This window comes from Peromyscus maniculatus, chromosome 7 (genome assembly GCF_049852395.1).
Source record: "Peromyscus maniculatus bairdii isolate BWxNUB_F1_BW_parent chromosome 7, HU_Pman_BW_mat_3.1, whole genome shotgun sequence".
Lineage (NCBI taxonomy): Eukaryota > Metazoa > Chordata > Mammalia > Rodentia > Cricetidae > Peromyscus > Peromyscus maniculatus.
Window position 1 is genome coordinate 39,263,541 of NC_134858.1, and position 23,100 is coordinate 39,286,640.

The window sequence follows — 23,100 nt, forward strand, 5'->3', positions numbered from 1 at the left end:
AGCGAGCCTCCCCAGGGAGGCGAACAGCATCTCCTCCTAAAGACTGCGGTATGCCCTTGACTTAGACGCCACAACAAACGTCTCCAACACAGAAAGAAGCTGGACAGTGAACTCAAAAGCTTCTGATCATCAAAAGACATTAAAAATGTAAAAGACATGTCTGAAACTGGAAAAAGATTATGCATTATACATAAAATATAAAGAGTTGTTTTTAAAAGAAAAATTTAAATCCAACGGGAAAATGGATAAAAGATATGAACAAGTATGTAACAGGGGAGAACTCTCAACTAGCTAATGAATTTATGTAAAAGATGACCACCCTTGATAATCCAGACAAAAATACACCAATTTTACACACACACACACACACACACACACACACACACACACAAAAGCAACAGTTTAAAACTCTGACGGCAGAAGTACTGAGGAAAAGCACTCCTGTCCTGCAGCACGCTTGTGGTGCTAGCATTGAGCACGGGTGCAAACGTCTTACAGCACCACAGATCTCTGGACAGCAACACTGAAGATAAATGGATCACTTTTCACGGGGAGACAGTGTGTCATTATGTTTGCCCAGGCTAGCCTGGAATTTGTGTTTGTCCTGCCTCTACCTCCAGAGTGCTGGGATTGCAGGCATGCACCACAAGTCCTGCCTACAAGTAACATTTGATCCATCAGTACTAGCTCTCAAGGAAAATTCTAGAGCAGTGGTTTTCAACCCATAGGTTGTAACCCCTGTGGGAGTCAAATGACCCTTTCGCAGGGGTCACCTAAGATCCTTGGAAAACACGGATGTTTACATTACGATTCATAACAGTAGCAAAATTACAGTTATGAGTTAGCAACGAAAATAATCTTATGGTTGGGGGTTATGAGGAACTGCATGAAAGGGTCGCAGTGTTAGGAAGGTTGAGAACCACTGCTCTAGAAGAACTGGTACATTTGCACCCAGAGACAAGGGTAAGAATGCCCATAAACAGCACTTTGAAACTGGAAAAATCCTGGAGCAAAAGGATCTATTACAAACATAGACATAAAATGAAATGTTACACAGCAATGGAAATTACCAACAGCTCATTAAGCTTCCTCATCAACATGATTACACTTAAAACAACATTGAGGGTTTGGGTGTTTAGCTCTGGGTTTAGTCCCTAGAACTTAAAGGAAAAGTTGTAAAGTACGTACACACACACACACACACACACACACACACACACACACACACACACATACACACACAAGTAAAAACCTCAGCACTGAGGAGGCAGAGACAGGAGGCTCTCAGGACCTGGCAGCCAGCCAATCTAGCTGAGGCAAGCTCTACATTCACTTAGAGACCCTGTCTCTAAAATCCCAAAGATGAAGAACAAGCAAGGAAGATACACAACCTCTGGCCTCCCTACACGTTTGAATGTACACATGTACACACACACACACACACACACACACACACACACACACACACACACGTATGTGTGCACATACATGTGCATGTACACATAAACACATGTGCGTGCGTATACATGTGTATGTACATATAAACACACACACACACACAGAACCCATAGGATAACTAACCAGAGAAGAGTGGAGTTGAAATGAAGAGCAGCCGTATCCCTGGGAGGTGCCCTTGGAGGACAGAAGCCTTTGATTAGGAAGGGCTTGGGGCAACATCACAATTCGTCAATCCTCACTCAGTCTGTTTGGCTGCTCTTCCCTCCATCAGCACCACATCCAAATCTACTTTGTCCTCCATTTTCATCCCTCTACTCCAGTTCAAGCAGTCACTGCCCTCTGCGATGGTTTCCTCCCCGGTGTCTCCTAACTTCCTGTCGGTTATTCAACATGTAAGTCAAGTGGAGTCTTCAAAATGCTGATGGCCTCCTTCCTCACTTAGAGTAAAACCAACCTCAGCCTTATTCCTTCCAGGCTTTACCTCCTCAGGTTTCCTGAGCTCCTCTCTCTGTTCTCTCTCTAACCCCCCTTCCTCGCTCTTTTCCTTCTACCTCTAAAACCCGCCAAGCTGACTTCCCCTTCGCTGGCTCTTTGCCGAGAACCACATCTCTGCAAGCAAGTGTCTCAAATTTAAAGTCAAATGTCTCTTTCTCAAAGAGGCTGCCTCTGACCACATTATACAAACAGCGTCGCAGCATCTCTGTCCTCACCCACTGTCTCTCATCTCTTCTACCCTACAGGGCACTTCTTGTGATGATCTGTTAGTCTCTTCACCAGAGTGAGGCTGTGTCAGCCCCATTTTGTGTTACCCACAGAGGAGCCTGGCACACAGCAAGTACTGGGTGGATGAATGGAAACTGGGTGTTATTATCCAGTTATTCTGAATAGACACGACACAGTATCTACTGACAGGGAAATGAAAATCAAGTACACTGGGGGGGGGGAGGTCACGGACGACTGGGAAGAATTTGGAAAATCGCTGGGAAAGCATTAGTCTAAGAACAATCTTCTTAACTCCTTACCATCTGCAACAGTACTTTGAGTTACATTCCTAAGGATGGTTAGTGAAATCCTAATCCAATTTTCACACAAAATCCTGAGCTTTGAAAAATGTTACTTAAAAATCTCCTGGTGTGTGTGTGTGTGTGTGTGTGTGTGTGTGTGTGTGTGTGTGTGTGTGTGTGTGCACGTGCATACGCTTGCTTCTATGTGTATTTAGTCTTCTACATTAAGAAAAACGTTGTGCTTAAGAGGATGCTTCCAAGAGCTGGAGATGGCTCAGTGGTTAAGAGCATGTACTACTCCTACGAAGGACCTGCATTAGGAGGCTCATAATGACCTGTAACCCATTCCAAGGGATCCAATGCCTCTCTGGACCTCACAGGCACCTGCACTCCCATGCACGTACCTACACGCAGACACACATGTATATACATAATTGGAGATAAAAAGAAATCCTTATTTTTTTAAAAGCATGCTCCGTTTAGTTCATTCTGACTGGTAAGTAGTTTACACGGGTTACCTTTCTACGCCCGTGTCCTCGACAGTAAAATGAAGCTATCCATTGCTCTTTCCGAGTTGCGAACATTATGAAAGGAAATTCTTCCAATGGAAGCATCTAGTTAGCATATAGTAAGGGATGAATAAATAGTTGTTGTTGTGAACACTGAGAGAAGGGAAGTCATGGCAAAGAGGGACCTAAGATAACCCACCAACATCCTCTCCCTCTTGAATGGACTATTGACACACAACAGCTGGAAACACACCAAGGCTAACCCTACTCCCCCCAACAGGTCAAGTGGCCACAAAGTTCATACAGAAGTGTGGGCAAAGCACTCTGAGAATATGGAGGGTGTGGCTAACTTTGCTAAGGAGGTGGGTCACACATAATATGGCCTGAAAAGGAGCCATTAGAAAGTCACCAGATGGGAAACAGCTGGTATCTCTGCAGAAGTGAATGACAGACGCAGGTAAAGAGAGGGACTGGTGTGGCTGCTGTGGGAAGGGGCCTGGAAGGTGGAGTACAGCTGTGATCCCACCACAAGGAGCTAAGTTTATGGAGTTTATTCTCTTCACTGGGCAATGGGGAAAGGAAAGGGGGGTTAAACATGATATTTTGATGGCAATCTTTTTAAAACAGAAGAACATCCTTATGTCTTTAATTACTACAAAGATCCTGGATCTGTTAACCTAAAGTGGTAAGCCTGAATTCCTCAAACCATATAAGCAATTCCTCTATTAGCGAGGACCGGGCTGGAATCTGGCCTCCCGATCAACCAGTTTCAGGATGATGTTGTTAAGCCACGTGTCCTCACAACAGCAGATAAAACCTGAGTTTACTATGTGCTGTGCTGCTTGCATTAACATCTCTTTTAACTCTTATGACACTCATAAAAGGCACTATTAACCCCATTTGAGAGATCAGAAAACCCAAGCCAGACAAGGCTTGGGTCATTGGACTAGTGAATGACAGAGCCAGGATCCCACAGGAGGCTGACTTCAAAGCCCTAAAATTAAACCAGCCTGTTGAAATAGGGCATTGCTCAGTTCGTTAAGCATCATGTGCTCAAAAATCGTTTGTATGTACCTGCTCTAGTTTAAAGCATGAGGCTGGGTTGGCGACTCTTCAATTTTACTGGGCAGACCATCATGGAGCAGAGCACTAAGACATAGATTCCCTGGCTCCACCCAGAGATTTTGGTTCAGGAAGCCCAGGAAGGAATCGGGTAATCTACTTTTTATTTGTAAGTTCTGTCCATTATGGTTCCCTTGTTCTGTGAACTGTGCTGATCAGCTTCGAGATTCAAGGTGGTGTTCGAGCCTCCTGACCTCTGGGTATTTCTGATACAGGAACACAAAGACTGCACACAAGAGAGGTTATAAGAAATGAGAAAGAAAGGGGCACCCTCTTACAGGCAAAGGGGGGCACAATGAAGAGCATCTGCTTTGGGAAATGGAATGGCGGTCACAAAGAAAACTGGAGACAGCTGGAGAAGGCCCTGAATGTCAACCACTACACTAGAGGCTTTACTTAGCACCTGCACTGGAAAGCAGCTAGCGAATGGCTTGTGAAGAGAGAAAAGAAATAATGATAGCCACATTTTCTGTAAGAGTTCTCTCACAAAGCTGGGCAAGATCAAGTGGAATCAAAGTATCACACATCAAGACAGCTGGCCGACCACAGATCTAAGCCCCAAGAGAAAACTCGGGAGGCATCGCCTCAAAGGGCAGTAATGGCACTCCATGACAAACTGCATGTAGGGCACAGCTCAGGGGTATTTTTCACCTACTAAACCCAAATCATAGCACTATCAGCTCCAAGGTACTTTTCAGAACTCTTCCTGGAGTATAGTTCAGTGGTAAGCCATTTGCCTAGCATGGGTGAGGCCCTGGGTTCAATCCCCGGTACTGGTGGCAGGGTGGGGAGGGTGTATATGGGTAGTCTCTTAAATAGCTGACCAGACCCAGAATCCATGAAACACTCACACACAACACAGTTCAAGAATAAGATGTGCAGACAGGTCTGAGTAGCCCACATACATGTTATACCATTTAAATATCAAGAAACACACACACACACACACACACACACACACACACACACACACACACACACAAATGAGAACAACACAATCTCGTTTGAGCCAGAATCCTAACAAGTATCAAGCATCCAATTTCCAAACCCTCAGCAGTTTGGAAGCAAAACTTACAAAGGCAGAAGAATCTTCTGTGGATCTGACGGTTAACAGAAGAAATAAACACTTAAAAAGGACACAGGATCACACCCAGTGAGTTCTCCAAAGTCATTTATTCACACATACAAATGATTCCCCCAAGATATGAAATGAGTGGGGATCTTCCTTAGTGACACAAACACTACTACAAAATGTTCTTTAAAACAAGCAATATCTGGCTGGTCAGAAGACACAAGGTTAAAAGATGGTTCACACATGCCAACATAACCCCTCTCAACAGCAGCCACGCCACAAGCCAACAACGAAGGCAGGAGGCCCATCGTATAAACCTCAGTCTGACAGTGACCTGTGCTTTCACACAGCATCTACTGAAGACGAGCTCCACGGATGAGGTTTAACTTGGGTAACATTCTCCTGGTGACGGTGCCTCTGAATTCCATCTTCATCCACAACAAAAGCAACACTGTCAAGGTAGCCTTAAGCATATACATCCTGTCATCAGTTACTGACATGAGGCAACATCCGGTGACAGGCCACGTTGTTGTGGGATACTTGTACCCTGTGTGAAGATATATTGCTGTGATTGGTTTAATAAAGAGCTGACCAACCAATAGCTAGGCAGGAGGTACAGACGGGACTTCTGGACAGAGAGGAAGTAGGAACAGACGTACAGAGGAGATGTCAACAAGACATGGAGGGAGTCAGATATATAGAATGAAAGAAAGGTAAAAAGCCACATGGTAAGACATAGATGAATAGAAATGGGTTAATTTAAGTTATAAGAGCTAGTTAGGAACAAGCCTAAGCTATAGGCAGAGCTTTCATAAACAATAAGAAGTCCCTGTGTCATTAATTGGAGGCTGGCAGGACAGAGAAAGACTTGTTACATCACATCCCACAGCAACAGGCTGTGTGACAACCTTCAAAGGAAGCAGCAGCACGTGAGGGCCCCTTGTTTTGTTCCCCAACACCTATCAATGTTTATTAAAAATTAATACTGGCCGGGCGGTGGTGGCGCACGCCTTTAATCCCAGGACTCGAGAGGCAGAGCCAGGCGGATCTCTGTGAGTTCAAGGACAGCCAGGGCTACACAGGGAAACCCTGTCTCGAAAAACAAAACAAACAAAAAAACAAAAACCAAAAAGAATGAGTATTGTTTCACCATTATTCTAAGGATTTCATCTATTCTGCGTGATGTGTTCGCACACGTGCACACATGTATGAAGGTCAGTCATGGATGTCAGCTATCTTCCTGATGTTTTCAGACAATCTCACCAAAACCTGCAGCTTACTGATTCAGTTCCTGGGACCTTGCTGTCTTGACTCCCCAAGGCTGGGGTGACAGGTATGCCCCGGCAGCCAGCTTCTTTAGGAGGGTGCTAGGGAACACAGGTCCTCACATGTGCATGGCAAGCCGTTCACCTACTGGGCTATCTCCCAGCCCTTCATCTCCTTTGTAAACACTGAAAAAGTGTCTTCATAGGAGAAATTTAGGTATTCCTGACTGAAGTTACACTCAGTTCTGATCGTTTAAATGTATACCAACACGTGAGCTTTATATATCCTTATGCAGACAGACAGCAAGTCTATCATCTAAAAACTACCAAAAAGCTTGAGATGGCATCAAACAGCAGAAAGGCAGATCAGTCTTCTTTCCTTCCTTTCTTTCTTTTTTTAAAGACTGATTTTATTTTTACGTGTATATCTGTGAGAATATGCTACACGTAGGTGCCCACAGAGGCCAGAGGAAGGTTATGGATCCCCTTGGAACTGGAGTTCCAGGCAGTTGTGAGCCCCCTGATCTGAGTGCTGGGAACTAAACTCTGGTCCTCTGGAGAGCAGGGGCTCTTTCCAATCCCACAGCTCAGTGTAGCGTTTTACTACTGGAACAGAAAAACAAAATGCCTGTTAAGTATGACATAAAGATAAAGTGGCTGAATGGTACTAGGCCTGATGTCTTTCTCAGGCACAGCAAAGGCTAGAGAAAATAAAGACATGCCTGCACCCAATTTCATCAAAAATTAGCATTACAGAAGCCAGGAAGTGGTGGCCCACACCTTTAATCCCAGCCCCTGAGAGGCAGAGGCAGGCAGCTCTCTGTGAGTTCAAGGCCAGCCTGGTCTACAGAGTGAGTTCCAGGACAGCCAGGGCTGTTACACAGAGAAACCCTATCTGGATTTTTTGTTTTTAATTAGCATTATGGTACTTCAGGAAATGGGTCAAACACGTGATAATACGAGTAAACAGAAGCACCCAGCTGCCCCATCCGAAGAGCACACGGACTGGGAGCGACACCTGCCCCCCAGAAACTTACAGTATAGGGACCCTGACTAACCAAAGAACTATGCCTAAAAATGACATTTTTTTTCCTAACCACAAATTGTGACCTGTGAATCGATTTTGTGGAATTCCGTCAGCATTTTCTTTCCAGTGAAAGAAAGTGGACTGTAACAGAATCAGCAGAAGGCACCTAACAAGGGTAAACACTGCTGTGTGAAACCAGACATGGTGCCTCGTGTCTTTGAGCTCAGCACCAGGGAGGCTGAGACAGGAGGAGTACCGTGAGCAGCAGGCTAGCCTGAGCTACAACAGTGAGTTCAAGGCCAACCATGCCAAGAGATCCTGCATCAGAACACAACACGCACACACAAAGACACTCCTTTGTGAAACTTCACATTCATAAGTAGGTGTATGTACTAGATCACAATGTCCTTATTACTGTGAGGTTGTTGGTTTTTCCTAAGTGAAAAAGTCATTACATAGAGAAGAAGACTCACAGCCAAAGGACCCAGGCTGACTAACCATACTTAGTCCTCAGGCCCTGCTCAAGCTCTCTGCTCAAGACAAGCCTATGGAAACCTACTCAAGAGCTTCAGAGACAGACACAGACACAAAGAAGGAACACAGCAAGGGTAGGCCCAGCCAAGCCTGTGGTTGCCCGGGAAGGCCTTCCCACCTTCCCCAAACAATCTGCTCAAGCTCTCTTTGCTCGGGATGGGCCCATAGAAACCTATTTAAGAACTCCTTGGCACACACACAAAAACAGAGAGAACAGAGACAAGTCCCAGCCAAGCCCTTAGCTGGCCTCGAGGTCCTGCCAGCCCGAAGAGGGTGCCTACAAACCCGTGTAGCTAAGCAACCTTGGAGTGAGGCTCCTCCTTCCTCTACAGTGTGTCAACAGTTCAACTCTTCCAATCAACTTCCCTCAACTTCTGCAGCCGCTGCCGGTGTCCCTACGGGGCAACTCTTCCCTTCCTTAAATCCCAGGCTGGCTCCCTCTATTAGCAGTCCCAGAAGCCTGTATTCTCCAATCTCCACACACCGCTCACCACAGATTCTTCCACACCATCCCCAGGAAGTCACGATGAGGGTCTCCTGGCAGCTCTCCCAATCTCACTACGACTTGCGGCAAATATATGCTCCCCGAATTCCTATCAAAGTATGTGCTTTGAGAAAGTCCTGGTAGGGCCAGGCCGAGTGACCCAGGCGTGTAGGACCAGCTGCTCTTTCCCAGTAAGACACCAAACCTTACAGACGGAGACACACATTTTCCTGATTCAGTGATCTCCAAGCTAAGTTTCCCACCAAGGGAGCATCTTCCATACCCCAGGCCTCAGGGAGTCTGGGAGCATCCTGGCTTACTCCCACTGCCCAGCCTCCCTCTGTCAATGCTCCATCCTCCCGGGGTCCCAGGCCTGGCCTCGTACCCCCGCTGCCCTCCTTAGGAGAGCACGCCTCGGGCCTCTGGCCCCAGCGGAGCGGCGGCCGAGCTACACTCACCCCTCGGCCCGGGAGGCGGCGGCTGCTCAGGCTGCGCCTCCGCCCGCCCGGCCACCGCCGTCGCCTCCGCTCGGCCTCCGGCCTGCTCCCGGCCGGCCCCGGCCCGGCTCCGCTTCACCTCGACCCCCTCTCCGGCCGCCAGAGCCCAGTGTCCTGCATTGACCCGGAAGCAGCTTTCGAGGGGCCCCCCAACAACAACACGTGACCCCGCCGCACGTGTCACGTCCGCTGCGTGATTGGGAGGGGCCGGGCGCTGAGCCTCCTAGACCAAGCTGCGGTTGCCATGGCAACCGGGATGGTGGTATCCACCTAGACATCAGAAATGCACTCTGTCCGCTTGCTTTTCTTACTGGCGCAACAGGGGACTACCCCCAGGTCCGAGGACCGATCCCTTGCAAGAGAAATGTCTCCGGAGAAAGGATCCCTTGGACTGAACCTGGCCAAACACACCAGCAATTTTAGCCTGTCTCTGTGTGACCCTCACTATTTGTGACACTACCTGTCGCTGACTTCACTGACCTCATCTATAAAATGTGCTGTAAGCTCTCTCTAGACTTCATAAGCATTTAGGTGTGGGGACAGTCTGACCTTTGTTCTGTGCCCCCTCCAGTCCTGTGGCACCTGGAACTTTCAACACTAACAGTTAACAGCTTTCGCCTACTGAGTGTTTTATTACCCACAGCCACTAAACACATGAGATTAAAAAGTATTATTAATAATAATAATAATAAGAGCCGGACAGTGGTGGCACACGCCTTTAATCTCAGCACTCAGGAGGCAGAGGCAGGCGGATCTCTGTGAGTTCGAGGCCAGCCTGGGAAAGGCGCCAAAGCTACTCAGAGAAACCCTTTCTCAAAAAACAAATAATAGTACTAAAAATAAATAAATAAATAAATAAATAAATAAATAAATAAACAAACAAACAAATAAAAACTTCTGCAAAGCTCCTAAAGGAGATATTTTGTAGAATTGAAACTTGAAGTTGGGAGTCCAGTGATCTGTCAAGACCACCTACTTAGTCAAAATAGACAGGCTGAGACTAGAAGCCCCGTCATGTTAGCTCCAAAGAACATATGTTTCACACCAGGTCATGCTTAGCCCCAGCTCTGGAAGCCTCACACCTGGATGCTGGGCTGTTTGTTTTTGTTTTTCTCTGTTCATTTCTTCGTAGGACACTGCCTGTGGAATGCAGATGGTGCAGGCTGATCCTAGGAGGACCCAGCCTTGCACAGATACATGAGTGGAAATTCTAGGAGCTGAAGAGATCTTATGCATGAAGTCCATGTGCATTTGTGCAGTGTGTGTCCAGGAAGATGTGGGGGAATGCTATGAACAACACATATGAATATATTGATGTTTTCCTAGAGAGAGGAAAAAATCTTTAGGTAAGTCCAAGTATAGCTTACCATCATCAGTCCCTGGGGACTTAAATTGGTCATTTTCTTTTGTTTTGTCTTGTCCCATAGGTGGGACTTAGGCTGGAGGGAGACACGAGAAGGACCTGGTTAAGGAATGAGTTCCAAAGACGAATGAGTCAGGCAATGAGTGGGCTTACAGAACTCAGAAAGGTGATTGCCTCCAGCCCAGGAAAGCACTTTACTTACGAAAAGTAACGACTTGGAGGGACTGGGGTCATAGGCAAGACCACAGCTAAAAGCAACCTCCATGGGGAGGATCATGCAAAGAGCAGAGGGACCTGGGGGACCCTGTGAGGAGCAGAGGGCCCTGGGGGACCATGTGAGGAGCAGAGGGAACTGGGGGACCCTGTGAGGAGCAGAGGGAACTGGGGGACCCTGTGAGGAGCAGAGTGACCTGGGGGACCGTGTGAGGAGCAGAGAGAACTAGGGGGCCGTGTGAGGAGCAGAGTGACCTGGGGGACCATGTGAGGAGCAGAGGGAACTGGGGGACCCTGTGAGGAGCAGAGGGAACTGGGGGACCATGTGAGGAGCAGAGGGAACTGGGGGACCATGTGAGGAGCAGAGGGAACTGGGGGACCCTGTGAGGAGCAGAGGGAACTGGGGGACCCTGTGAGGAGCAGAGGGAACTGGGGGACCATGTGAGGAGCAGAGGGAACTGGGGGACCCTGTGAAGAGCAGAGGGAACTGAAGACAGAAGGAAGGACAGGGGCAAGGGTCTTCCCTCTGGAAACTCTGCTCACATACTTCTGCCTAAATACCCAGGTGACAAACCTGCTTAGGAGTCGAAGTTCAGGGGACACTCAGAAATACTTAGGAAGATAGGTACCTTGTGAGCAACTAGGGGAAGGTAAGAGCTGTAATTCATTACTATTAACAAATCCTGCCGCTGTGACTAGAAATACACACATAGATATTGAATGTGAGAGCCTCCTTATAGAACAAACTTAGAGATTTATATTTCTGCCCATCTCCTCTCTATCTCCCCACAGCAGCCAGAATCCTCTTTCTGAAACTTGAATCAGACTGTATCGCTTCCTGGAGCTTAAAGCCCTTCCTGAGACTCCCAGTGGCTCTTCTTCATCTCAGCACAACGTCCACAACCAACAACATGGTCCTTCGAGTTCTTTACAACCTGCTGACTTTCCCAACCTCATCTCTTGCCTGTCTCTTGTTACTCTACGGCTGCTCCATTCAATCTGCTAGCCACTAGCTATATGTGGCTATTTCATTTTGTTTTTCATTAAAATCAGGGAGTTGGAGGTATATCTCAGTTGGTGGAATGCTTGGCCAGTGTGCAGCTGCAGCAAGCGCTGGATTCAAAGCACCACATAACCCAGGTGTGGTGCTCTACACCTGAATGACCAAGCATCGGGAGATTGTAGCAGGAGCATCAGGCATTCGAGGCTGCCCATAATGAGTTTGAGGCTAGCCTAGGTGACTCAAAAATTTAAAAATTAAACGAAGGGCTAAGGATGTAGATCCCTTGCAACTCCCTTGCCATGCTGTCCAAGACTTTGATAGAATCCCAGAACCAACACATATGCATGCACATGCGTGTGCACACACACACATACACACACACACCACAACTTAAGTCAAATGAAGGCTTCCCCAGTCACACAACGCTGGTATCATTTGAAGCACTATCATCACATGTGGCTACTGGGTATCATATCAAACAGTTCACATATGGAATAGTTTATCATCACAAAACTTCTAATGGGCAATGACACTCCCACTAGCAAATCTCCATATGTCTTGCTTTGTAGGAATTCTTCTGCTAAGCCATTTGATGGAAACATTTCTATCTTTTTTTGGTGGAAAATTGCACATAATGGCTTGTTTGTTACAAGAATGTAAGCATCAGTGGAGGAAGGAGCTAGGTGGATGCTGTTTGGGCCTCAGTGGAGGCTGGAGTTAGCTTTGAGGTATTCATCATCCATTTCCCATCATTCCTAAAGGATCATCATCTAGGAAAGAGTAGGTGGGCACTGGGCCAAGATGAAAGGAAAAAGTAATAAAAGGACAACTATCTAGTCATTTTGTTAGAAATGGTGGATACTTTGATCATTTTGATCTAAAAACAGCAATTCCATTTTGCAATCTAATTCAATCTAATAGTAAGGAAAAGTTTAGGCTGGCTATGTGATCCATGTCTGTAACCCTAGGACTCAGGAGGCTGAAACAGGAGGATTATCATGAGTTTGAGCCTAGCCTGAGCTACAGAAAGGCATAATAAAGGAAAGGAAGAAAGAAGGGAGGGAGGGGAAGAGAGAAGGGAGAAGAAAGGGAAGGGAAGGGGAAAAGGAAGGGAAGGGAAGAAGGGAAAGACTTGGAAGAAATGGAGTTGTTTTTGTCAGTTCTTACAAATTCCTTGTGGTTTATGGGTTAAACAAAAGCAGAGTCTGTCCTAACAATGTGTGGTAATTCCTGGAGCAGCTGGTCTGATTGACCAGTTGGTTCTCTGATTCAGGATTTGCCGTGCCCTAAGAGCAGTCTTAACCGTTTTCTGAGTTCTCCTTATATCAGCTGCTGCTGGAGGTATTTTAGATTGATTTTTCCCTTTTAATCCTCACAATGATCTCATGCAGTACATCTGGTACTATCAGATCTATCAAGAGAGACGCACCCAGCAACACACAGATAGAAAATGGAGAGGCCAAATTCATACTGAGGTCAGTCTGACACAGGAGTCTGAGTTCCTCATCGCCCTGTAATGATGGGATAGCATTCCATTGTGAAGTCTCAGCCAGATGTTTGCATGTTCTTTTGATTCAGCAAATGCATGTTGTGTAGTCATTGTGTATCTGTGTCTTAGATGTAATGAGGTAGCTTGAGGCAAACAAATATGGATCTGGCAGGGATGCTACAGTGTGGTTAGAAAGATAATATGCATACACAAAATTGATGCAGCACAATAAAGGAATAAAGGTATGTTGTTTAGTTTTATTGTTGTTTGTCTTTTATTTTATTGGGATATAGTCTTATTCTGTAATCTATGCTAGCCTCAACCTCACAATCCTCCCATGTCAATCAGCTTCCAGCATATTGGATTACAGGTGTATAGCACCACCCCTGGGAAGGATGTTAGATTTAAAGAGAGTAAGGGGGTCACACTTGCAGCTAAAAGCTTTTCTCATGTATGCAGTGGGATAACGCAGGGTAACACAGTGTATCAGTGTGGAGACAGGAACATGGAGGGAAAAAAGCAGCTACCTGACCTGAAAAAATAAGTGGATGGGGAAAATAGTTTTTAATATCTGCCCTGGTTTTTCCACTAGCCAGGTATGTCTCTTGAACTCTTGGCCTTAGACCAGTAACTACTGAATAACTTGAATTGGATAAACTACCAGCATAGAGCACCCAAAATGATGTATAATAGTTGCATTTTACATTTATAATGTATACATTGGACAGATGTGTGATTCCATCAAATTCACACAAATTCTGACTCCTCCTGCCACATGTCTCTTTCAGTTTTTCAATTCTTTGGTTCTACATTTTATTTTTAAAAACATTACTGATGCCAGGGCAGTTGCTACTCAAGAGATTGAAGCAGGAGGATCACAAGTTCAAGGTCATCCTGAGCAACTAAGTAAGACTATGTCTAAAAGAGGGAAGGGGAGAGGACTGGGGGGTAGAGCTCAGTGGTAGCGTTTGCTTAGCAGGCTTGGGGCTCTAGGCTCAAGCCTTCCCAGCACTACAAAAGAGAACAAAAAATGACTGGTAATTTTCAGAAGGTGGCCTGTAGTGCCAAGTTTCAGGAGCAAACAGAGGTTAGAAAAATCCTTAAACTAGAGGGTCAGACGTAGAACTGATTAAGGAACATCAGCATTTCCTTACAGGGCAGAGGATGCTCCTTAAAAAAACCTGCTCACTGTGCTTTTCTGCAGTTTCCATAGATAGATCAGACAGCAGAAGCTTCGTTTCCAGGAAGGCCTCCACTTACTAAAGTCATTTGCAATAAATTGCTGGGAGCCTCACTAGCCCCTCTTAATTTTTATTGAAAAAGAAAATGACGTACAGAAAGGTATCCAATCTTTACATAAGTGTGTCTCAGTGGAGTAATTCCTCTGCCCACATCACCACCACCAGACCCTGTCACAGGACATTGTGAATTCCCCCACAGCCTCTGCTCAATTCCTACACACTTCATTCTCCCCCAATTTACCTATCATTCTGATTTCTAATGTTGTAGTTCCCTCCCCCATTTAAAAAAATCTGTATAAATGGGATCAAATGAGATGAATTCTTTGACAACACCAATAGGGTCATTTGTGGTGTCATCTGGAGCTGTGGCTCATTCACTTTTATTGCTAAGCTGGATTTCCTGTTATGACCATACTATGGCTGATTTTTCTGTTTCCTGTTGATGGACATTTGAAATATGTGCAGTCTGAAGCTTTAGGTGGAACGATCTTGTGCTTGCCTCACAATGCATACATCTATAGTTATTGCTGTTGGAAGCAAGCTCAAAAACAAACCCAGTAGATCCTAGCTTTTGATCTGCGTAAATGACTATAAATGTGGGTCAAGTCATATGTATAATTTAAATTTGTCTAATGGCCACATTAAAGAAGTTTTAAAAGGTGAAGCTGATGTTAAACATTCAGTTCACTAGTTCTATATATCCAAAATATTCCATTTAAACATACTATTAATATGGAAAGGACTCATTTAAAATCTGTTCACAGTAAGTCTTCAAAGTACCATGTGCATTCTATGCTTTGGGCAATTCCACCACATTTCAAGTGCTTAGAAAAAGATGGTTCAGTGGGTACAGTGGATGCTGTGAAAGCCTGAGGGCCTGAGTTCAGAGCTCCAGCCCCCTGGTAAAAGCCAGTCACAGTGGTACATGCTTGCTACTCTAGTGTTGGGATGGGGAGTGGAAAGCATCCAGAGACAGGTGACTCCCACAGACTCCCTGACTGGCCAGTCTAGCTTCGGGCTCAGTGAGAAACCCTGTTTCAAAAAGTAATGTGGAAAGCAGTGGAGGAAAACATCCAGCATCAACTTCTGATCTCCACACGTGCACACACACACTTGTGTATACACATACACACCATGCCAAACCCCAGAAAAAATTTAAAAAGTGGTTCCTGACCACCATAAAAGATGGTACGTGTCCTAGTTCCTTTTTTATTACCATGACACAACATCACGACCAAGGCAAGCTATTTTTTAAAAAGCATTTAATTTGGGGCTTATAGTATCAAAGGGTAGCCAAGTCCATGAGTCATGGCAGGGAGCAATGGCAGCAGGCAGGCAGACAATGTTGGAACAGTAGTTGAGAGCTTACATGTTGAGACAACAACCATGAGGCAGAGAGAGAGGGGGAGCTAGCTGGGAATGGTGTTGGCTTTTGAAACCTCAGTCTACCCCCAGTGACACACTTCCTCTAACAAGGCCACACCTCCTAATCCTTCCCAAACCGTTCCACCAACTGTGACACTAATACTTAAATATATGAGCCTATGGGAGTCATTCTCATTCAAATCACCACAATATGACTATAAACAAAACCAGCAGTTTCTACAGTGGGTGTGCCAAAGTCCAACACTAAAAGCAATGTAATGCAGCCTTCGCCCATCATTCTTACGCTTGGGACTGTCAGACTTTAATTTTAGCCCTCTATCTCATTTCTTTTCTTAGCTTGCAATTTACCGGTGAAAAAGAGAGTGAGCCCCCTTTTCTGGTTCTGCTCTTGTATTTCTCGTTTTTCTTTCCTTTTCCATAGATGGTTCTTTTTCTTTTCTCTCCAAAAGACAAACCAAAACGACATGCACCACCCACCACCAAAACCTAACAACAAAAATCCTGAGTAATATTTAGACATTAGTTCCTTAAATGATTGCCAGATTTCTCTAGTAAAATCATCTTGACAGAGTTTTCCCAATGGTTTTAGTGATACACTCAATTATTTTATGACTGTAGACAGAACTGTTTAATTTTTCTATTTCTTCTTGAGTTGGTTTCTCCTTGTGAATTTGTTTGTAGGTCTACATTTCCAAATTTGTTAGCACAAAGTTCTTTTGGATGATCCATTTGTCATAGCAGGCTCGGCAGTGGATCTTCAGTTTTCTTCTAGATAATGGTTACTTGTGCCAGGCCCCTTTTTTCTCTTAGTCTCGCCCACTTATATTCTTGTTACTACTTTGCTCCTGCTGTTGGCTTGCTTGTTTGTCTTTGAGACAGCCTGGCTTCAGCTCACTATGTACCAGAGGATAACCTTGAACACTCCATTCGCCTCCTCTACCTCCTGAGTGCTGAGATTACAGGCATATGCCACCACATCTGGCTTGCCTTTTGCTGTTGTTATTTGGCAAAAATTGGTATTGTTTTTCTATCTTCCTTTCTGAAAACAGCCTTTGAAAGAGGACATCTCTCTGAGGACAGTACTGGCAGTGTGCCTGCATTTTGATATTTTAGCATTTCCATTATCATTTCAGTTTCCCGTATTTCCTGATTTCTTTAGTTGGTTGATATGGTAGATCAACATTAATTGATTTTTCAGTGTTGAATCAACCTTTCATATCCATGACAGATCCTACTTGGGTGTGGTATATGATTCTTATGGCTTATTATTAGATTGTATTTGTCAGTATTCTGTTGGAGACATTTGCATCTGTGTTCATTGGCCACACCGATATATCTTGACCAGTCTGGGTATTAAGGTGATTCTGACGTCATAGAATGACTTATGAAGTGTTCCTTCTTTTCCATCGTCTGAGGAGACTGTGGGGAGTTGGTATAATTTCTCCTTAAGTACTTAGTAGAATTTGCTAATTTACCATCTGGGCTAGGTACTTTCTCTTTTTGGAAGGTGATTTAATATTGGCCCAACTTATTTAATAGACATAGGCTATTCAGATTGTCACTTAATGATTCTATAAGTTTTAATAGGCTGTGCTTTTCAAGGAATTGGTTCATTTCATCAAGGTTATCAAATTTGTCGTCATTGAATTAATTTTCCTTTACCATTCTGTCTATCTGTGGGGCCAACAGTGATGTGCCTTCTTTCATTCCTGATATTATGTTTATTTATGTTTTACTCTTTTATTCTCAGCCTAGCTAGAGGCTTAGCATAGTATTGATTTTTTTCAAAGAGCCATTGCTTTTTTTCATTGTTTTTTTTCTCTATTGAATTTCTGTTCTAGATTTCACTGAGTCATCCTCTAATATTTGTTTCTTTTGCTTAATTTGGTTTTAACTTAGTGTAGTGTTACTGCTATTTTTGGTTATGGGAGTTAGGTTCCCCCCATCTATTGCAGCCTGGTCTCAATCTCTCAGTCCTACTCAAGTCTCAAGTGTTTGTACATACAGTTCTGTTCTTTTTCAAGTTTCCTACAATGAAGTTTAGTTGACTGACTTTGGATCTTTCTTCTTTTTATGTATTCAGTGCTATAAAGTCTCTTCTTAGCATTGCCTTTGCTGTATCCCACACATTTTGATGTTTTGCTAGTGTTGTTTTTGGTTTCTTCTCAACATATCTCGTAATTTCAATTATGACCTATTATTTGACCCCAGGGTCATTTAGGAGGATAGTAAGACCTGATAGTTTCATGTTACCCTAAAATTTGTTCAAAGTACAAACTTAACTTTCTCATGCCATAAACAAATCACGTTTGCGTACTGTTTAGTGTTCACCTCCTTCTGGTTCTTCAGGCTGGCCAGTCCGGTTACCTCTCTCAGACCTACACCTCCTGATGACTACACAAATAGAACCCACCTGACTTTCTGCTCCCCATAGCAAGCAGACAGGCAACAGTGACATCCTTTGCAGTCACGTTGTGTGTCCCCACCAAGAATCCTGATGCTTGCTCTATATTCAACAATTAGAACTTCCCATAGGAAATCTGCTTGAGTAGACCTCAAGAAAGGTTAGGACTCTCTCTCTGAAGTCTCTCCCTCCTGCTGCAAGTGAGTTCTGTGCTCATATCTTAAGTTCCTACTTTCTCTCGGCACTGAAAAGTGGGGTGACCCCTTCTTTCAGGGTTCTATAAGTAATACACCACCTCTGTTATTTCATGTGCTTTGTTATATTTCCCCTCTGTGTCTCAACTGAACTGTACATCTGAACCTAACCTCTGCTGCTCAGGGATCCCTTGGAGCATGTCTATCTTGATAGAAAGAAGCTAGATGTCGGTCAGGCAAGAGGCACTAGGGCATTCACCAATATAAATATGTTTGCCGGGTGATGAACACCTGGTCACAGATTAGATAAGGCCTTAGGCAATTCATCATGACAAAGAAGTATGGACCAGGGAGCTGCCTCCGCAGGTAAAAGTGATGTGGTATAAGCCTGACCACCTGAGTTTGACATTCAGAAAGCACATTTAAAAGGCCAGATGTGCCAGTTCACATCTGTAATCCCAGTCTTCCCATAGTAAAATGGAAGGTGGAGAACGGAGAACCAGCTTGTATACACAGTGTGGCAACAGAGACAAAGGCTCTGCCTCAAAACAAGGTGGAGAGACTCCCAACATTTGTCCTTTGACATACACTCCTGTACCTTGGCACACACAAGCCGCCCCCCCGCCACACACACACAGGTTTTTAAAGTCTCTTATTAAAATCCTGCTGTAAATAACCATGATCAAATCCCCTAGAATCCCTTCAGGACATGACTAAAATCTCCAGCTACTGTCCAGACAAAGACCTCAGTACTAACAAGAGAAAGTCTGAGAAGTTTATTTTTTCAGTGTTTAGATATAAAGAAATCCTTTTTTTAAAAGATGTTTTTTAGTTTTATACATATGAGTATCTCCCTGAATGCATCTGTGTGTTCTACATGCATTCTTGGCACTTGCAGAGGCCAGAAGAGGGTGTCAGATCCTGAAACTGGGTCTTTGAATGGTTGTGAACCACAGTGTGGATACTAGAAACTGAACCCTGGTCTTCTGCAAAGGCACCAAGAGATCTTAACCTCTGAGCCATCTCTCCAGCCCCCGATATATGGCAATCTTAAAGGAGTTTTTAAAATTAAGTTCTAGTTTCTGTTTTTATTTTTTGTTTTTTACAGTGCTTAGGGATCAAGCCCAGGGCCTCAATCATGTTCAGTCAGTGATCTACCACTGACCTACATACTCCATCCCATAATTTCTATTTTACTTAAAATATGATCAAAGAATATATTCCATAAGATTCTAGTCCTTTGGACATTATAAAATTTTGCTTTATTCTATGGTGAACATGGAATTAATTCTTTCTGAATGATGAGCAAAGGATTTGTTTTCCACAATTGTTGAACCCACTGTTTTATATAAGTAATTAGATCAAGTTCCTTAATTGTGTGGTCCAATTGCCTATATTCTTATTGATTTTTATTACAAATTGGTTTCATAGTAACTGGTACAAACAGGTTGACTAATTGTTTTATTTGTTCCTAAGAACCATAGGTTGAAAATCTTCACTGTGACTGTGGAAAAAAATCTATTTTTCCTTATGATTCTGACCAATTTTGATTTATGTCTTTGGAGTTATAATTTCCATAGTAGGAAGCATATGAAAAAATTAAATTCTCTTTCTTCTCATTGAGATTAAACTTCTCATTGAGAAATATCCCACGTATCTCCACTTAATGCTTTCTGAATAGCCTTAAGGATGATCTTGTCAGCTATTAATCACTCCCCTCTGGAAAACTCCTATCCCTTACATCTTAGCTGTATCTTTAATTAAAAAAAAAACACAGAATTATTGAATTTTGAATCAACCCGATGACACTCATCTTTTAATTGAAGAATTCTATCCTCATATATTTAATGTAAATATAATATGTTTTGGATTAAGTCCATCATTTTATCACCCTACCTATATTTGTTCATTTCCCTTCTTTCTAAGTAACTAAGTGAGGTTTTTATTCTGTTTATCCCCACTATTATCTTAAAAGTTACATACACGTTCATTCTTAGTCTTTAACAGAGATTACAATATGTATCCCAGACACAATGAAATCTAATATTGCTTAATATTACTGCCATTTCCTCAGACAATTTAAAGATTTTTAATCCCACTTATCTCCACCTGAATTGTATGCTGTTGCTGTCATGTGTTATAACACGAGTGTTCAAAGGCCATAAGAAAGTGTTAATATTCCTTTAATGGTCAGTATTCATCTAAATAGTCATGTATAGTTATCAACTTAATTGCTTTTTCTTTTTTATTGTACTAAATCACATAAAACATAAAATTCAGCATTCAACCATTTAAAGTGAGCAATTGCATGCCATTATGCACACTTACTATAATGTACGACCACCTCCATTCTCCATTTCCAGGACTTTTCATTATTTCAAATGCAAAGGTGATGCCTATTAAATCATAGCTACCTACTTCCCTGTCTCCACCTCTGGTAATCCCTATTGTACTTCTGACCCTATAAACTGGCCTACGTTCATATGTCTTACGTAAGAAGACTCAGACTATATTCATCCTTTTGTGCCTTGCTCATGTTACTTAAGATATTTTCAATGTTTAAAGAATGTCTTGAAGTTTTCTTCATTTTTAAGAAGAAAAACATTACAACTGAGATATATTCAGGGGCCCCTTGGCATCTGTAGGGATTGGTACCAGAACCCTTTTAAGATATGCAAATGACTTGTATAAAATGGGATCACATTTGCATATAACACACACATATACTTATATACATAAATATTTATATGTCTCTCATATTTTAGGGCATCTACGATCACTCACAATACCTAACACAATTTAAATGTTATGTAAGTAGTTATTGTATTGTACTGTTTAGGGAATTTTATGAATCTATAGATGCTCTGTACAGATGTGGTAATTTCCTGCACGTTTTCAGTCCTCAGTTGGTTGAATTCTTGCAGAACCTGGGCGTATGGGGGATCAACAGTCTGCTTCATGAACCTATTTCAACTCTTATGCTGGAGATGTGACTCATTGTAGAGTCCTTGTCTATTCTATCTGTCTTATTTCTCCTTTTTTACTGTTGTGAATGACACTGTGCAGAGTGGCCAGCAAGTGCCTGAGTTCCTGTTTTTAATTCTTCTGTTATAGACTGATTACTTGTGTCTCTCCAGAACTCATACAGTGAAGTCACCCTCAATGCCAGTGTATTAAGAGATAGGTAAGTGATTCAGTTAAGTGAAGTAGAAGGGCGGGGCTTGATTGATATTAGTGCCCATATTAAATAGATGTCAGCGGGTGGGGTACTCTCTCTTGAGCTCTCCCCAGCCTTCCCCATTCACTTGGATGAAAGACTTTAGAAAGAAGGAGGCCATCTGCAAGGCAGGAAACTCATTGCTGGGAATCTGGTCTCACACTTTCAGCCTTCAAATCAGTGAGAAAATAAAATCCTGTTTTGTTTGTTTGTTTGTTTGTTTGTTTGTTTGTTTGTTTGAGAGAGGGTCTTGTTATGCACCACCACTTGGCCTGGTACTCACTGAGTAGCCCAAACTGTCCTCAAACTCACAGGAATCCTCCTGTCTCAGCTTCTGCGGTGCTGGAGTACAGGTATATATCACTACTCCTGGCTTTTTTTTTTTAAGGCCATACAGTCCTTGATATTTCCTGATGTCTGTTTGTCATGACTGATGCCTACCTAGAGGAGGAACTGCCGGATCAAATGAATCCAACCCCACGGTTTCCCACAGTGGCTACAGCTTTGCTTTTACACTGTGGTTGTATTTCCATTCTTCTCATAGTATACTTTGGTGCACCAAATTTTTCACCTATTTTGCCATTTCACCCGTGTTTCTGGGGTCAATCCCAAGATGGTTATTGCCAAATTGAACATCATAAAGCTTCCCTATGTGTTACTCATTTTTATTTATTTATTGTATTTGGTTTTTTGAGATAGGGTTTCTCCGTGTAACCTGGCTCTCCTGGAACTCACTCTGTAGACCAGGCTGGCCTCGAACTCACTGAGATCCACCTGCCTCTGTATCCTCCACCACTGCCTATCTTGTGTTATTCTTCTAACAATTTGTCCTAAGAATTTTTGCCTCATGTTCAGATCTAATTCATTTTAAATTACATTTTGTATTTGGTGTAGAGAAGGCTTGAACTTCATTCTTTCACTTGTAGTTCCCCAGTTCTTCTGGCACTATCGACTAGAAACATGACCCTCTCCCCATTACATGGACTCAGACCCTTGCTGAAAATCAGTAGGAGCTCTGGAGTCCATCGTCTTTGTCTTTAAGCCAGCACCATACTGTTTTTATTACTGTAGCTTTGTACTAAAATTTTAAGTCAGATAGTCTAATAGCACCAACTCTGTTCTCTTTTTAGATTGTTGTGGCTATAGGGGATTCCTTGAGATTCGATGTGAGTTTTAGGACGGATTTGTTTGATTCTACAGAATTAGCATTGGAATGTTAATGAATTTTGGTATCCTCTTGAGTAGTATTGGCGTCTAAACAATACTAAGTTTTACAATCCAATAACATAGGCTAGCTTTCCATTTATTTGTGTCTTCTTTCATATCCTTTAGTTCTATGTTGTAATTTTCAGCATATAAATCCTTTGCCTCCTAGGTAAATTTATTCATAAGTATTTTATCCTTCTCGATACAATTGTAATGGGGATTGCTTTCTTGGCACCATTTTCTGCCATTCATTCATACAGTATAGAAATACAACCCATTTGTCCACATCGCTGTTGTATCCTGTAATTTTACGAAGTTCATTTATTACTTCTAATAGTTTGGGTGGAAAATAGCTAGGAATCCAGAAACAAACATCTTCCTTTATAATATAGGTCTCGCTGCTTCCTCCTGT

The 23,100-nt window shown here is 43.2% G+C and overlaps 1 protein-coding gene and 1 long non-coding RNA gene across 5 annotated transcripts in view; one reads left to right on the top strand and one right to left on the bottom strand.

Moving 5' to 3' along the window:
* Tbcel (tubulin folding cofactor E like) overlaps positions 1-9,067 on the bottom strand; it is a 60,176-nt gene extending 51,109 nt beyond the window's left edge. Inside the window, exon 1 of the mRNA XM_006981238.4 lies at positions 8,934-9,067. The gene's annotated coding sequence lies outside the window, so the exon portion shown is untranslated. The remainder of the gene's footprint in view (positions 1-8,933) is intronic.
* Positions 9,068-9,139: 72 nt separating this feature from the next.
* LOC121830807 (uncharacterized) lies at positions 9,140-13,285 on the top strand. Of its 4 annotated transcripts, XR_013052715.1 has the most exons (5): positions 9,140-9,471; positions 10,105-10,318; positions 10,400-10,501; positions 11,114-11,198; positions 11,341-11,616. It is a non-coding gene; the product is annotated as an uncharacterized LOC121830807 (long non-coding RNA). The 4 variants fall into 4 exon arrangements; XR_013052714.1 differs by having other exon boundaries at positions 9,140-10,318; XR_006074039.2 differs by lacking the exons at positions 10,400-10,501; positions 11,114-11,198 and having other exon boundaries at positions 11,341-13,285.
* Positions 13,286-23,100: the final 9,815 nt, after the last annotated feature.